The sequence below is a fragment of the Polypterus senegalus genome, chromosome 18, assembly GCF_016835505.1.
Source record: "Polypterus senegalus isolate Bchr_013 chromosome 18, ASM1683550v1, whole genome shotgun sequence".
In the NCBI taxonomy this organism is placed as follows: Eukaryota; Metazoa; Chordata; class Cladistia; order Polypteriformes; family Polypteridae; genus Polypterus; species Polypterus senegalus.
Window position 1 is genome coordinate 77,594,380 of NC_053171.1, and position 16,252 is coordinate 77,610,631.

The following is a 16,252-nucleotide window of genomic DNA, read 5'->3' on the forward strand; positions in this document are numbered from 1 at the left end:
GACTGCTTCTGGAAAGAAGTACCAAGGTTTGTGCACTTTAAAAGAACAGGTTCTTGCCATGATTTTTAAACCTCAGTTTTTATTGGATTTATTTACTCCACATGTTACACCTATTTTATGGATTATTTAGTTATTGGTTACCTTTGTGAATCACTGCACTACCTGCACTGTTGAACATTGTTTTGGATTGGATTTTAATAAAAGCACTTAACACTTGTGCATCTACCCCTTACTGTAAGTGTGTGTCCTCATTTGCCCGGCTCATCTCAGTCTATGACTATTGACAGTTTCGAGTCAAAAATGCTCCTGAACAAAGAAGGGAGCATGGAGCCGAGCTGGACAGTCTCAGGCAGACCCAGGCTTTCTAAATTGTCACTCGTGCTATGGATTAAAAGTTATCTGGCAGGAAAGGAGACAGAACATGTGTGAGAGGATGAAAAATACCGGGTCAATTGAGATGATCTCACCTCTATGTGCAGCACGGTCTTTGGAGAAAGACTTCTCGATCAAGTTGGGTCTCTGTCAAGTGGGTTGTGGAAGTTCTCACAAGCTCCTGGGCTGGGTTCCATACAATTGAATTTTATTCCCATGGAGGAGAAGGGCAACTCAATGTGACTTTGAGTTACAGAGTACAAAACATTGACATTTTTTTTTTCATGTACCTCCCAAACATCTATTCAGAGTATTGAGTCTTTTTTAGAGAAATTGGATGCATCTAATGATTCTGTTCAATTATTGGTGGACTTCAGCATACAAACTGGGAAACAGTGAGATACCTGGACAGATGTGATTTTCTTTTGTTGATACCACCTTTTCTATGACTTCATCTTCCTTTCCTTCATGTTCAGTGGTGGTTGGGTTCATTAGTTCTTCTAAGTACTCAACTGAAATCCCCTTTGTTTTGGTGTTTGATAAATATTTAAAGTCTTTGGGTGGAGTGACCACTGCTGAATGCCAAGGAATGGAACTTGCGGTAGATTGAAGGTTGACTGTGATGGAGACGTCATTTTGATTGAATACACTGAGGATTATGTTGGGTTTTATGGACAGGTCCTGACTGTGTTTTAACCTGTGGATTTTAACCATTTATAGGATTATTTATTTATTGACTATTGACCTCCACTCTAACATTGTTTTCATTAGAAAGTATTTATTTGTATATTTGATGACATATTTCACTGCACTGTTTGGACTCTTTGATTATTAATAAAAAACGAGCAAGTTTACACCTACCCTTGCTATGTATGTGTGTCCTTATTGCCCAGTCCATCCTCCGTTTACATCAATCGAGGAGTAAGCTACCTGCAGGCAACTCAAGCATGACACAACTGTTTGGACTTTATCAGTAATTTCTAGAACCTCATTTTTTGTTCTTTTGACTCATCTGCCCATACTTTGTGTCAAGCACCATTTAAGCATTCCTGTTTGACTTCTAGCTAGCTATGTTTGATGTTCTCTTGCTTTTTTGGTTGTATAATTCTTATAGAACGTTTTAATCAACATTTCTGTTTTGTCATCTAATTTTATTAATGCATTTAATTTATGTTGAACGTTTTAACATTTAAATGCTCCTATATCTGCTTGATCCATTGGTTGGATCAGGGAATTGTGCTCATTGGAAAAAATACAACTTTAATGGGTTATTATGTTTTTACTGAGCCAATATCTGGAGAGTGATCTGGCACATTGCTCAACAATAAAATAGATTTTTCTTCAAAGTTCTTTGTTTAACAATAATATTTCACAGCTGGGGCAAAAATAGCTTACGACCCAATCAACAAACAACCCTTTGGTCACCCATACTTTTAAATCAGACTATTAGACCATATCACAAGAAAATCAGTTTTTGAAAGCCCCTTAAGTACCCGAAGGATTTTCTAAATGAAACATTAGCACTGGTCTTTAGAAGTGTTTGCTCCAAGCAGCATTGTCGAAAATCTTTTGCAGCTTTAAATCCTGAAGCCTCAGACCCGGACCCAGATGTGACGTCATCAAAAGGGCAGACACCGGACGGTTCTTCTTCATAGGTTCTACACTGGAAGTGACGTCATTAGTTGGTGGTTGAGAGGTTAGGAATTGAATGGGTTGGTCAATTTTTTTTTGATTTGGGATGTTTTTGAAGACATTAATTTTAAAATATGTCTTCCCTAGGCACTATTTTTTAGCACCTGTTTGTGATGCAGGCTTGCCAGCTGTTTTTGATGTCTGGAATTCTGTATTTACAGTGACGGTATTAAGGTCAGCATCATGCACTCCTTTACAATCCAAGTCTGTGACTAATTCATTACTTGAAACTTTAGCATCATTGTTTTAAAGTCTCTCTGGCAGTGAATTGTCTATTTTTCGACTTTGATTTACATGTTATGTTTTGGCTTAAGCTCCGTGAAATATTTTGATTGCTGACTCTCTTGCTATGTCTGTCTACTTACGATTTTGCCTCATGTTCAGGACGCTGTTTATTTGTATTAAGTCCTCCTGTCTTTGACCTTGGCTCATTATTACAATCACATTCCATCCTCTAATTCCATCTTGCTTAAAACTGCTGCCACCCCATGCAATTATTGCAAAGGTCTGTAGCATCCTGATTTATTTCTCTTACTCGCACCTTAAAAATAAACCATTGTGAAAGAATTATTTCTTCATGCGTTGAACTTCCAAAACTAATCCTTATGGACCAGAACAATATCACATTCTTTAAGAGACCTTTTCAAATTGCTAGGAGAATTCAAAGAATATGTACTTCTATTTATCATCCCTGGAAAGATTCACAGAGAGGTATAAGAAGACCTTAAAACAGATGTTTGCAAAGAAGTCAATGAAAATGGGAAAGGGCTAGGGAGTCATTGTGTAATGTTACGGAATTGTCATACCTACCCTATTCCAAGGAGATATGAGTGTATTGAGGTGGTTTAAAAACAAATACAGTTATGAACTACAGTTACTGTAACAAAAGGCTGTTGTCATGTTAGTCCAAATAAAACAGCTAAAGAGGAGGCAGTGTTTAATGCACCTAGTAGTCATTACATGTGTCACGTCCTTCCATTTGGTTAAAAGTAGCACCTGCAGCTTTCCAATGTCTGGGAACCACACAGGAAAAGTCAATCCAAAACTACTTTTGTATGGGCCCTTAGGGGAGTGTTGTGATGTGAGATTTTACATATAACTTGATAAATGTTTTGTATGTCTTTATTTATAATTTAGGCAAACCAAGTGGTGAGAGGTATTCGTGTTTGCACAACCCCCAACCCGTTTTACGACTGTCTCTTTGTAATTTTATGACAGGATTTGGGGGGATGTGTCTTAAACCAGTTTGATCCCCCACACAAAGCCAGGTTAGCTTAACATATGGTCTTGGGGGGGTTGCAGGTGTTAAATGTACTATTGCTCCCATTGGTCTGAGATATGGCTGTTTGGAATTGGCTTGTCTCAGAGGCCTTTAAGTACCATGATGTCCTATTGGTTCTAGGAATTGGAGAGAACATCTATAAATGTACTTGCTCAACCACATTCTCTCTGACTGACCCACATATGATGAAGAAGAATCTCTCTTGCTAACCTGTGATGATGAAGACAACACAATGAAGAGCACAGCTCAGCAGCCATATTGAACAGACATGTGGCTGAAAGCTGAGCACCAACGATGCCTTAACTAGAGACATTAAGTAACTGCAAGTCTGTGTGCCACCTGAATTACACATCACCATTTTATCAGGTTGTATGGTTGCCAATATTCAAATGTACTTTGCATTTTGTTATTATTTATGAATATTATCAGTAATACATTATTTTATGTGTAACTTAACTCCTGCTTGTCTTTTTACTACATCTAATTGCCTGAGGTTATAGATATAGAAGGGAAGGTGGGGATTAGTTATATACAGTGGTAAGTCTGTGAGATTAGGTATTCTAAGGCTACATATTAATAATACAATAGGGTACAGTAGAGCAATAAATATTACTCTACCAAGATAAAACAGGGAGAGAGTCATGTAAAACATTCACAGGTGCCCCCTATTCTCCGTAACTAACCAGTCTTTCCATTAAACCAACCAAATGAACTTGTTTAAGTAATGCAAGTACTATAGTTCAGGAACACAAAATATAATATATTATGAATTGCGTAATATGAAAAGACACAATTAAGTGTCCAGTTTGCTACCGCAATATTGGCATCAGAGAACAAGGAATTATTCGACTCCTGACCAGGGAGAAGCAGGTTGTTATTTACTCTGTTTGTAGAATGAAAGAGGCATGAAATTCATTAGATATTAGGCAAGAAGGCCGTCACCTTTAGAAGAGCAGCAGACAGCGTAAGTGGTTCGTAATCCTTTCTTTGCACTCACGTTTTTTGCTTAGATTTTATACTTAATCTTACTGTCACCAGACACTTGTTTCTAAACAAATTTCCACTGATATCTTGTTTATCCAATATGTTTTTTTTTTTTTTATTCTCCAACAAGTATCTTCACATGAGGAGTTCTATTTTTTTCAAGAATAGTCTAATTTGTGATTCATTGATTTTAATTGTATTGACAGATGAGTACTGGTCTTAGGAATGTGAATTTTACCAGTTACTAAATGTTCTTATGCATGTAACATATTCAAACTTTAACCAAATCACTGACTATACTCCATTTATGAGCCCAGGATTGGTATTAAGTGAGTGATCCAGAAAATGGTGAATTGTGGGGCTGTGTAGACCAGAGAGAGAGAGAGAAAGAAAGAGAAAGACTGTCCAAAGGGGCAAAGGAGCAATTATGAGAAACCATGCTGAGGTTGTGTGTGTGTGTGTGAGTGGGGGTGATCACGCACATAATAAGGGGCTCTTATGAGACCAGCTACTCAGCATAAATCCATTGGCCTATGTACCACCAATGATCTCTTGGAAGGATCCTGACTTGGATCAGCTGACAAAGTTGGAAAAGTCAACATGGATCAAGTTACCTCTGACCAAAAAGTGAGCAGTGTAAGGCAGAGTTGGCAGAATGAATCCGCAGACAGAGGACGTGGCATAAAGGACTGCTCGAGAGCTCCGAGTTCGCATCTTGGAGGACCTTCTCTTCATTATACAAAATTCTCATTTTCAAGGCAGAATAGTGGTTCTGAGGCTAAAGATCTGCACAGGTATCTGGAAGATTGCTGGCTCAAGTCCCACTATTTCCAGAAGGTATCCCATACCAATGGACCCTTGAGCATGCCCCTTTAAACTTGTTCCGGGTTGCTGTACAATAGCTGACCCTGTGCTCTGTCCTCCAAAGACAAGTTCCCTTAGGGATTAATAAAATGTACCAAATACCAAAATAAAAAACAAAGGAACAACAATGGAAGGAGCTGTGAAATATCTCAATAACAGCAGTGGTATTAAAGAGCGGTTGAGGATGAAGATGGCCGTCAGTAAACCTCTTAAGAGGGAGTGAGGGTAGAAAAATTGTATTAGGCTAAAATGCCATTAAATCCTTCAAACTGAAGATCAATAAACAGATTGTCATACAGTACATCTACCAAAGGACAGTATTAAAACATACTGTATCTCAACATGAAATATCAAATATTCAACAACAAAATGATAAACGTAAATGAATATTTAGAAATTTCCCATCACTGATCAACTTGATTCATGATGATGAAGACAAGTGGCAACTACTCTAAAATAGCAAGATGTGCAAGTTCAGGCACCCTTTAAATTGTGTCACAAAAAAAATCAAACAGTGGGTCACTTATAGAGCTCCAGCCTTCAAGCACCAAGCAGTACTGAAAATTTCAGGCTGTATACGCACACACCAGAGCAAATGTGAGGTGAGAATACTGCAGGGTCAGAAAGACTGTCCAGGCAGTCTGGAAAAAGGCTAGCGGTGCACAAGGGAAATAGTGGCTAATATGTAAAGTTAAATCACTTCAACAGACTGTGCTCTACCGATAGAACTGAATAGAGTGTAGTCTTCTAATAGTGAAAAAATTTGAATGGAATCTAAATTTTGACATCCACTTTTCAATGGAGTTATATATTTTAAGCATCTGCGTGAACCCAGTTCTGCCACTTTGAAATGTTTCTCTGTGCATCAATAATTCCAAAATAAATCATTTAATCTGAATAAAACTTGGCATAATTCTAAATGCTGTAAAATGATAGAAGTGTATTCATTTTGAGAAAAATCTGTTGTGATAATTTTCTTCCTTTGGCCATTTTATTTTTTATAGTGATATATCAGACAGCAATATTTTACTACTAACATCACAATTGAATGTAAAGTCATGCTTTTCTTTTGCTCTTTGGTGTGATTTTTTTACGTACAACGTAGGAAGGAAAAATAATAAGAAAGATTTTTATAAGGTGCCTGATGGACAGAGAATTTCAATATGAGCTAATGGGCAAAAGTATATTTTAAGGTTCAAGGCTTTGCTGAATACGTGTCAGAACAATTACAAACCATCCATGCTCTGCCCTGGGGTTAGCATTAGCATGTTTTATAGTCGATTCAAACCATACACACACACAATAAACATGCGTATGCCCACAGATTGTTCAAACAGAAGATGAATTTGGCCAGAATTGTCATTTATAAGCTCAGTCTATAAAACTGAGCTTAACAACTGAACTTATCAACTGCTGTTGGTAAGGAGCTATGGGAGGACTCCATTCAATAAGAATTTTAAATCTGCCATTGTTTTAGTCAATGGCATTAAAATATGATTTAGTGCAACAGTATGTAAAAATACTGTTTTAATTACTCAAAAGGGAAAACTGAGAAAATAACTAGAACTAAGATGACACATAAAAAGAAGAACAGAAATTAAACTAAATACAGAACAATGCCTGATGGTGTCTGTGGTTTCTGGTAGGGACAGCTTTATGCAAGACATGTAGGAGCGTCATTGCACTGGATTAGTGATTTATTTATCTTTCTTTTCTTCTTTGGGAAAATTTATTTTACAAAAGCTACTGTTTCTGTGACAATCTTTTGCTTGGTGTATTCCATTAGTTTAGCATATTCTACTGGCCACCAAGATTGCTGGACCATCACATGAGAGTTTCTCCTGGCAAAATGCCTGCGCTTCGATTTTCTCCGACACTCCATGTCATTCGATCAACTTCCTTTTCTTGTTTATACCACTGTTTAAAACAACAAATAGTACATTTTTCCTTGGCATTTGCTGAAATTCTTCTATTTTCACCCGTGAGTTTGCCGTTGTCTTTTCACAGAACGCAAAACATAAGGGGCTATTTATATTGATTTGCATATTCAAAGAGGTGTAATTCTGGGAGGAAACAGGGCGGAACGACAGGTGCCTGCACGTGTGTTACTTTTCATGTTGAGCGGAAGAACGTGGAAGTTGGCTTACACGTAGATTTATGCATCTGGTATTTTTTGTGCATACGCACATTTCTGCTTTTGTCCGTATGCCTTGTTTTAGTACGAATTCTACACATGCTGTTATGCATGAGGCCCCAGGAGATCTGCTTGGTTTTCGGAACAGAAACTAGAACAACCAGATTTCTAAATAAACGGTTGACTGCTTTCGAAAACCATAGGGCTTGGCTGTTATCATAGTTAAACAATTATTGCCAAGAGTCAATAACACAAAAACAATAATACGACTGGAGTCAAAACACTAAGACTGAGAATCAAGATGTGGAATGCTATGAGTTGTTACTAGAAACTCAGAATCTAAAGTGCTAAACCAACTATTATTCATAGTTCAAATCCACAATCCAGGAAAAAGGACTAACGGTACTGAACTGGGATTTATAAGCAAGTCTTCATGACACAATTCATGGTGCCTCCTGAGAGGCAGGGCCGTCTTAAGATTTTGGCACAATGGGCACTGGTTGAGGATATACAATATCACTTCGAACTCTTGATATGTCAGTGGAAGACAACAACAACAACATTTATTTATATAACACATTTTCATACAAATAATGTATCTCAAAGTGCTTCCACAATGGTGGATATACCCTCCCTTGATAAAATATCAAATGACTCTGACCTAGTGTGAAAAACTCTTAAAACCCAGGAGCCACAGGTTGGAATGCAAGCTCGATTAGACATATTGAAGGTGTTGTGTAGTTGCGTTCATCCAAAAAGTACAATTGTATAAAGCAGAATTGAAAACAAAGCAAATCACAAAAAGTCAAATGCAGGGGCTTTTCCAGAAGAGAAATCAGACAGGTCAAGTTACTACATCATATGTGACAACAGCAATCTGAAGCAAAGGAATGAGAAAAAAATCTAATCCTCAACTGGCAACACATAAAACCAGAAACAAATCCTAAACATTAAACAAAATTATTTCTGAAGCTAATCTTCTTAATTGGGCAAATCTTTTATTTGAAAAACAAATTGCAGAAATTAAAAATGGGGCTCTTTGGCTTATGGATGGCTTTATGTAATCCTGTGCAAGTCACCACCCACCTTTGGGAGCAGCTATGTTGCTAGACAGTCAGATTGACCAAAATGTGATAAAAAGATGATGTTTTATTTACAACAGTCCTTTGTACTTTTTGATCAGGTTGCAGAGTCTCAGAAACACTAAACCCATATCTCTAACAATGAAAGTAAAACATAAAAATAATTAAAATGGATGCAAAAATCCAATAACATATCAAGGCTACCTTCTTGTAAACTACAAGGGTGCTAACTGTCTTAAGCACTGGAAAAACAGTCCAGGCTCCGGTGAAGCCTATAAACAAAAATAAACCTCCTCTCAAATGAAAGAAAAACAGGAGCCAACACTGGAGGAGTAAAAGTCGCTCCTGTTAGCAGCCAATCACTGAGCCACACAGCTGCCCTCTCCCCTGTGCTCTCTGTCTCTTACCAAACAGTCATCCACCACTCCAGAGCACCTCCCTCTGTCATCTCAGGACTTAAATACAGAAGAGTTTTTCAGCTCTCCAAGTCCACCCCAATAGACCGACATCAATACCTGTCCAGAAGGGGCAGCAACATTAATCCAAAAGAAATGTGAAATTAACAGGACCACTTTAAAACTATAAATGAACTGATACGAACAAAACCAAAGGCCAACACCACTATGGCTAACCTTACACTGAAAATGAACAAAAGTAACTTGGCATTCCACCTTTCTGCGTGAAGGTGCATGCGCCAGCCCAGCATTCCAAGTTGCAAGGTGGCATTGTGACTGGAAACAGGACGGAGAACTGTGGGGAACAGAAACCTACATGTTATGGTGAGTCTTTACTTTCTTTTTAATACACAAAGTGCCTGTGCTGCCATACCCAAGAGAAAGCGGGTGAGCATACACATCATCGAGTATCAAATGGCTGCTTCTTGCACGGTATCAGTTGTTCAGTGAGGCTAACGGCCTCATACTGCACACATCTGCAACAATGCACTGTCATACGATAGCATGGTGACCATTTTACAGGTACCAATATGGACCTTAATACAATGAGAAGAGATTGATGCTGTCTCAATTCTAGTGTCTATATAAACACAGAACAGAACTCCAGTTTCTGTATTGTAACCTGCCTGAAGAAGAGGCCCGAGTTGCCTCGAAAGCTTACACATTGTAATGTTATCAGTTAGCCAATAAAAGATGTCCTTTTGCTTGACTTCAACAACAACAACAACAACATTTATTTATATAGCACATTTTCATACAAACAGTAGCTCAAAGTGCTTTACATATTAAAGAATAGAAAAATGAAAGACACAATTATAAAACAAAATAAATCAACATTAACATCGAATAAGAGTAAGGTTCAATGGCCAGGGGGGACAGAAAAAACAAAAAAAACTCCAGACGGCTGGAGAAAAAAATAAAATCTGTAGGGATTCCAGACCATGAGACCGCCCAGTCCCCTCTGGGCATTCTACCTAATATATCTTCTCATTGCATCCATAATGGCTAACACAATACAGTACAGACCTTAATACAGTAAGTCACCTCTTGTCCACAGGCACAAGAAGGTCCTTCCCGAAGACTACTGATGTTATCTCCTCTTCATGTTCCTTCACCCTTTTCTGGTCACTGAAGCTTAAAAGAACTGCAGATATCCTTTTGACCTGGAACTGTTCAAAGCAATACTGGTATCGTTCTTAGCGATTCTTATATGCACCCACCAGAACTGATCCTTCCACGTGATTTATGATTGGAATGAGATTATTCTCACTAAATCCAAAATCAAACAGGCATTCCTGTCTAGGATCTTTAACCTCCTCAAATCTTCTTTGTGTTTATATTTGCTGTTACATGTGCCTTAGCTGTGTGTGGCGTCAAGGGCAACAAAACAAAAAGTGTCCCGATGAAGACGCTACCGTCAACCGTGGAACATTTTAAAAAACTCCATGAAACCCATTTTTTAAATTTTACTATTTTTCATAGCTGACGTTTAGTTCCACTTCTATTAGATTATATATCCATCCATCCATTATCCAACCCGCTATATCATAACTACAGGGTCACGGGGGTCTGCTGGAGCCAATCCCAGCTAACACAGAGCACAAGGCAGGAAACAAACCCCGGGCAGGGCGCCAACCCTGTTCACGCTTTTGTTTTCAGTAGACTAGATTACTGTAACGCACTCCTCTCAGGACTACCCAAAAAAGACATAAATCATTTGCAACGAGTGCAGAATGCAGCTGCTAGAATCCTAACTAGAAAAAGAAAATCCGAATACATTTCTCCAGTTTTGATGTCACTACACTGGTTGCCTGTGTCATTCAGGATTGACTTTAAAATACTGCTTATGGTTTATAAAGCCTTAAATAATCTCACTCCATCTTATATATCGGAATGCCTGACGCATTATATTCCAAATCGTAACCTTAGATCTTCAAATGAGTGTCTCCTTAGAATTCCAAAAGCTAAACTTAAAAGAAGTGGTGAGGCGGCCTTCTGCTGTTATGCACCTAAAATCTGGAATAGCCTGCCAATAGGAATTCACCAGGCAAATACAGTGGAGCACTTTAAAACACTGCTGAAAACACATTACTTTAACATGGCCTTTTTATAACTTCACTTTAACTTAATACTGATACTCTGTATGCTCAATTCTTCATAATAACTATTCACAGTGGCTCCAAAATCTGTACTGACCCCTACTCTCTCCTGTGCCACCACCACCTACTCAAAGCATCATGATGCAACATTGATGGACTGAAAGCCAGAAGTCTACGTGACCATCATCATCAGGTCCTTCCATGAAAACCCTAAATACAAAGAGGACTGTTTGACTTATGTTAGGTAGATTGCCCAGAGGGGACTGGGCGGTCTCTTGGTCTGGAACCCCTACAGATTTTATTTTTTTCTCCAGCCTTTGGAGTTTTTTTTTGTTTTTTCTGTGCACCCTGGCCATCGGACCTTACTTATTCTATGTTAATTAATGTTGACTTATGTTTATTTTTTATTGTGTCTTCTATTTTTCTATTCATTTTGTAAAGCACTTTGAGCTACATTTTTTTGTATGAATATGTGCTATATAAATAAATGTTGATTGATTGATTGATTGAACCCACTGCAGGGCACACACTATGGACAATTTAGGATCGCCAATGCACCTAACCTGCATATCTTTGGACTGTGGGAGGAAACCCACGCAGACACGGGGAGAACATGCAGACTCCACAGAGGGAGGACCTGGGAAGCAAAACCAGGTCTCCTTACTTCGAGGCAGCAGCGCTACCCACTGCACCTCTGTGCCACCCATTAGATTATACAAATAATGAAATGTCATATAATTATCGGATCATTAATCACAATTAACCTCTGCTATTCTCCATGTGTTTTTTATCCACATCTACTGAAAGTACCATGCAGCCACCCATGATGTTAGAATGAATGTGGGCCCTCTAACTATTTATGAAATCTTGCATCAGATCTTCTAGGATGCAGCTCATAAACAACAGACGCTACATTTATGTTAGGTAGAATGCACAGTGGTGGTTAGGCAGGCTTTTGGCCTTGGAGCCCCTGCACATTTTGTTTTTTAATTTAGTAACTCACCAGCTGCCAAAATTTTTTTTGTATCTGTTTTCCCTGGTCATCTTACCTTAAACTTATCATCATAACCATGACAGACTTAAAAACTAATCCATTATTAAGGAATCTATTTTATCCTTACTTGTATACCTGAATTATTTAAGTGTGTATTGATTTATTCTTACTGTATTTACTGTTTTTGATATTTAATTTATTTGTTCATATACCTTGTGATGGACAGCTGGGACGCCTGGAGGATGGAAGGACAGGGAGAGGGACAATATCTCCCCCGGGACACAAGAGGGCAGCCGCCCTGGTTTACATCGGGGCCACAGGATCAGAGCTTAGAAGCTCAATCCTGTTGGGGCCCACGGCCACCACCAGGGGGCGCCCAGATCGTTATGGAGCCATGGACTGCAGAACTTCCACCGCATCAGGAAGGTCATCACGGAGCACCTGGAGCACAACTATAAAAGGGGCTGCCTCACTCCATTCGAGGAGCCGGAGTTGGGAGGCAGAGAACAGAGCTTGTGAGAGAGGAGTGAAGGTGGCAGTAGAAGAGAGAGGAAAGAAAAATAAGGAAAAGTAAAAGAGGACTATGAGCAATATTGTTGCTGGTTTAGGCTCTGTGTGCTGTGCTGAATAGGAAAAGAAAAAAAAAAGTGTGTGCTTTTGGACTTTGGGTGTCCTGTGTCTGTCTGAAGTCGGGCTGATCTTTCACTATCTATTTATTTCTGACTTGTTGTAAAGCACTTTGAGCTACATGCCTTGTATGAAAATGTGCTATAGAAATAGATATTGTTGTAAAAAAATTGCTTTATTGAGGAATCTTGGAGTGATGTGACTGTTAACAGTTGAAAAGAAGAACAATTTACATCAGAATGAATAGTCTTTCTGTATTTGTTTTTTTTCCTAATCATGAGTTACATTTGATTTCTGGATCAACATTAAACAGGGCGAAGAGGCAACTACCAAACATACATGACCAAATACTGGCAATAACAAGCAACTAAAATATAATAATAAAATGTTGGGCGGTTGACATTCACCATTTTCTTTGAAACACTTCTTGGGATGTATTTTTTGTTTGAAACAAGTTATAATATGGCTTTTAATATTCATGTTTCTGGCTAACTGCGGTGGGCTGGTGCCTGCCCAGGGTTTGTTCCCTGCCTTGCGCCCTGTGTTGGCTGGGATTGGCTCCAGCAGACCCCCGTGACAGTGTAAGTTAGGATATAGCGGGTTGGATAATGGATGGATGGATGGATTTCTGGCTAAAATTCTCCTTGGAGGCAATGCAAACACTAGCTTCGTTCAGTAGGTCAGAGACACACTGATAGTGTAAAAGTGGTTCTCAAATGCAGTCCCGGGACCTCTGCAACTGCAGCTTTTTGGTCAAACCAGTGTCACAGTAACTTTTACTGGTATCGTTGAATTAGTTCAGTTTTTTCTCTTCTCTTATTCTACATTGATTGTGTTATTAAATAAATATAAGACATCACAAAAATATCTGTGTTGCCATCAATGTGTGGTTTGGGGTAAATTTATTTTAAATTAACTAGAGGAAGAAGAAAAAAGAACAGATTAAGAGAAAAGCACATTGCTGCATTATACATTTAACTGTCTTATCACTATTCTCTATTCATCTATCCTGTTTGTGCAATTGGACCCCCATGTCCACACATACTCTTCACCAATTCTGAGTCACTAATCAGCCTTTAGGATGTGGGAGGAAAGCAGATTACCCAGAGAAAACCCCACGGAGACAAAGGGAGACTGTAATCTGCCAGAAATTGAACCCAGGACACCAGAGCAGCGAGTCTGTAAAGCTAACCACGGTACTGTCATGTCACTCATATGCAGAGAATAAGAAAGCAAACAGACTCCGTATAATTGGATTAAAGTTGAACAGATCATCAGTGCTAGCAACGTGCTTCCATTAACTTCCAAAACAGTGATATGGCCAAACATGCAGAATAAAAAGAAATGTGAACTGATCAGAGACACTATTTACTTTAATAGACACAAAAATCAAAGCAAACAACAAAACAACTACACATAGTACTAATAAACGAGGAAAAATGGGCAATTTTCACAAAAAGGTATGGCTTAATTTTTATGATTAAGGAAAAAGAAATAAAAAGCTCATAATTGAAGAGCGCTACACATTTTAGGCAATAAATATTATTTTCAGGGGTTTGGCACCTGCCTTTTGTCCAGAGCTGCTGGAAAAAGTTTCAGTAGCTTCAATAATTGATGGATGGATTAATATAATTGTGACCAAAGCATGGTACAGGATTACTGTTTTACTTTTTCTTACAAAATTAAGCATTTTTTTCTGCAAACCATTTCCCTCATGTAGGGCCTGAGCCACTGCAGCTTTGGAGTTTGCAGATTATTTATGCCTGCCTTAATACTCCATAAATTATTCACTTGTGGCTAATGGCTTGTGCATTAAGCTGAGCAATGCTCCCTTCACGAGGCGTAGCATTCATCTGCCAGCTCACGAGTATCCTGGAAAGAGACAGGCGATCACTTAGGCCACGGTCAATGTCAGCTTTATTTTCCTGAATGCATAATTCAACTGGTCTTGTTTGTAACAACTGAGTAACGCATCATTCTAGGAAAAAGAAAGCAACAATGCACAATTTGATAAAACAAACTGCTTATTATTATTATAACATTTAAAAACAGAATCATGCAGTCACAGTGTCAATGTTTAATAATGCTGCTAAAGAAAAGATGGTGCAAAAGGAGGTCCAAGTTTACTTTATCACTTCCAGAACAGAACTACTCCAATAACTAACAGACACGTAACTAAGTCCAACAGCCCAAAAAACCTGTCTCAGGCAATACATTTCACTTATTACATTATAATGCATTGTACTCCACGTGAATGTCTGGGTTTCCTCCGGGCACTCTGGTTTCCTCTCACAGTCCAAAGACATGCAGGTTAGGTGCATTGGCGATTCTAAATTGTTCCTAGTGTGTGCTTGGTGTGTGTGTGTGTGTGCCCTGCGGTGGGCTGGCAACCTGCCTGGGATTTGTTTCCTGCCTTGCACCCTATGTTGGCTGGGATTGGCTCCAGCAGACCCCCATGACCCTGTAGTTAGGATATAGCGGGTTGGATAATGGATGGATGGACATCATAATGCATTTTGTTCCCTATTTGATCCTCTTTATCACTAAGCAGCATCATTTTCAAAGATACTGTTTTTGTGATTTTTTTCATGCAAAAATGAGAAACGCAAGGTAAAAATCCAGGCAAGCATAAACCCTGAAGATCACACAGGTAACCAAGCAAACAATTACAATACAATTTATTTTTGTATAGCCCAAATTCACACAAGAAGTGCCACAATGGGCTTTAACACGTCCTGCCTCTTGACAGCCATCCAGCCTTGTCTCTCTAAGAAGACAAGGAAAAACTCCCAAAAAACCCTTGTAGGAAAAAAATGGAAGAAACCTCGGGTAAGGCGGTTCAAAGAGAGACCCCTTTCCAGGTAGGTTGGGCGTGCAGTGGATGTCAAAAAGAAGGGGGTCGATACAATACAATACACAGAACAGAACAAATCCTCAATACAGTCTAAAAATAAAACAAATTTACAAGTATGGAGCTTAATTTAACAGTAGATGATATTACATAATATGATTTGGCTTTGTTTAGAGTCCTGAAGACCTCAGTCATCAAGCTGCCTCCCCCAATTGGCCATTCCACAGCTGAAACAGTGCTGGGCCAGCCAATCCGATGAAAGGACCCCTCTACCCAACGATTCCTGCAATCCTCCATCAGAGATGACTTTACCTTAGGCAGGGAAAACAACTTGGCATGTGGGCAGTGGCATCAAGTGCCACATTTGAGTACCGAGAAGAGAAACAGAATAAGTGAGGGTTAGTAACAATCATCTAACTATCATGTTACTTCTGTTTTAGTGCTAATGACTAACAACAGAGATTTGGTCTGTACAGTTTTTCAGCAGCTCTAGTCAGGGTGTGCTAAAGTGAAGTAGTGAGTCTTCAGCAGGGATTTAAAAGCTGAGACCGAAGGGGAATCTCTTATAGTAGCAGGCAGACCATTCCACAGTTTAGGGGCCCTGTAACTAAAAGCTCGACCTCCCACTGTTATTTTATTAATTTGTGGTATCAATAATTAAAGCACAAGTACAAAGCACAAGGATAAATCAAAAATCAAAATCAAGCCAAAAATTGTTCAGAACTGAAACAAAACCTATCACTAGGCCTACATGTAATAAAGTTAACCGTCACTAAAGGTAATTATTTGTAGATTATCCAACTGGGGGATAACTTA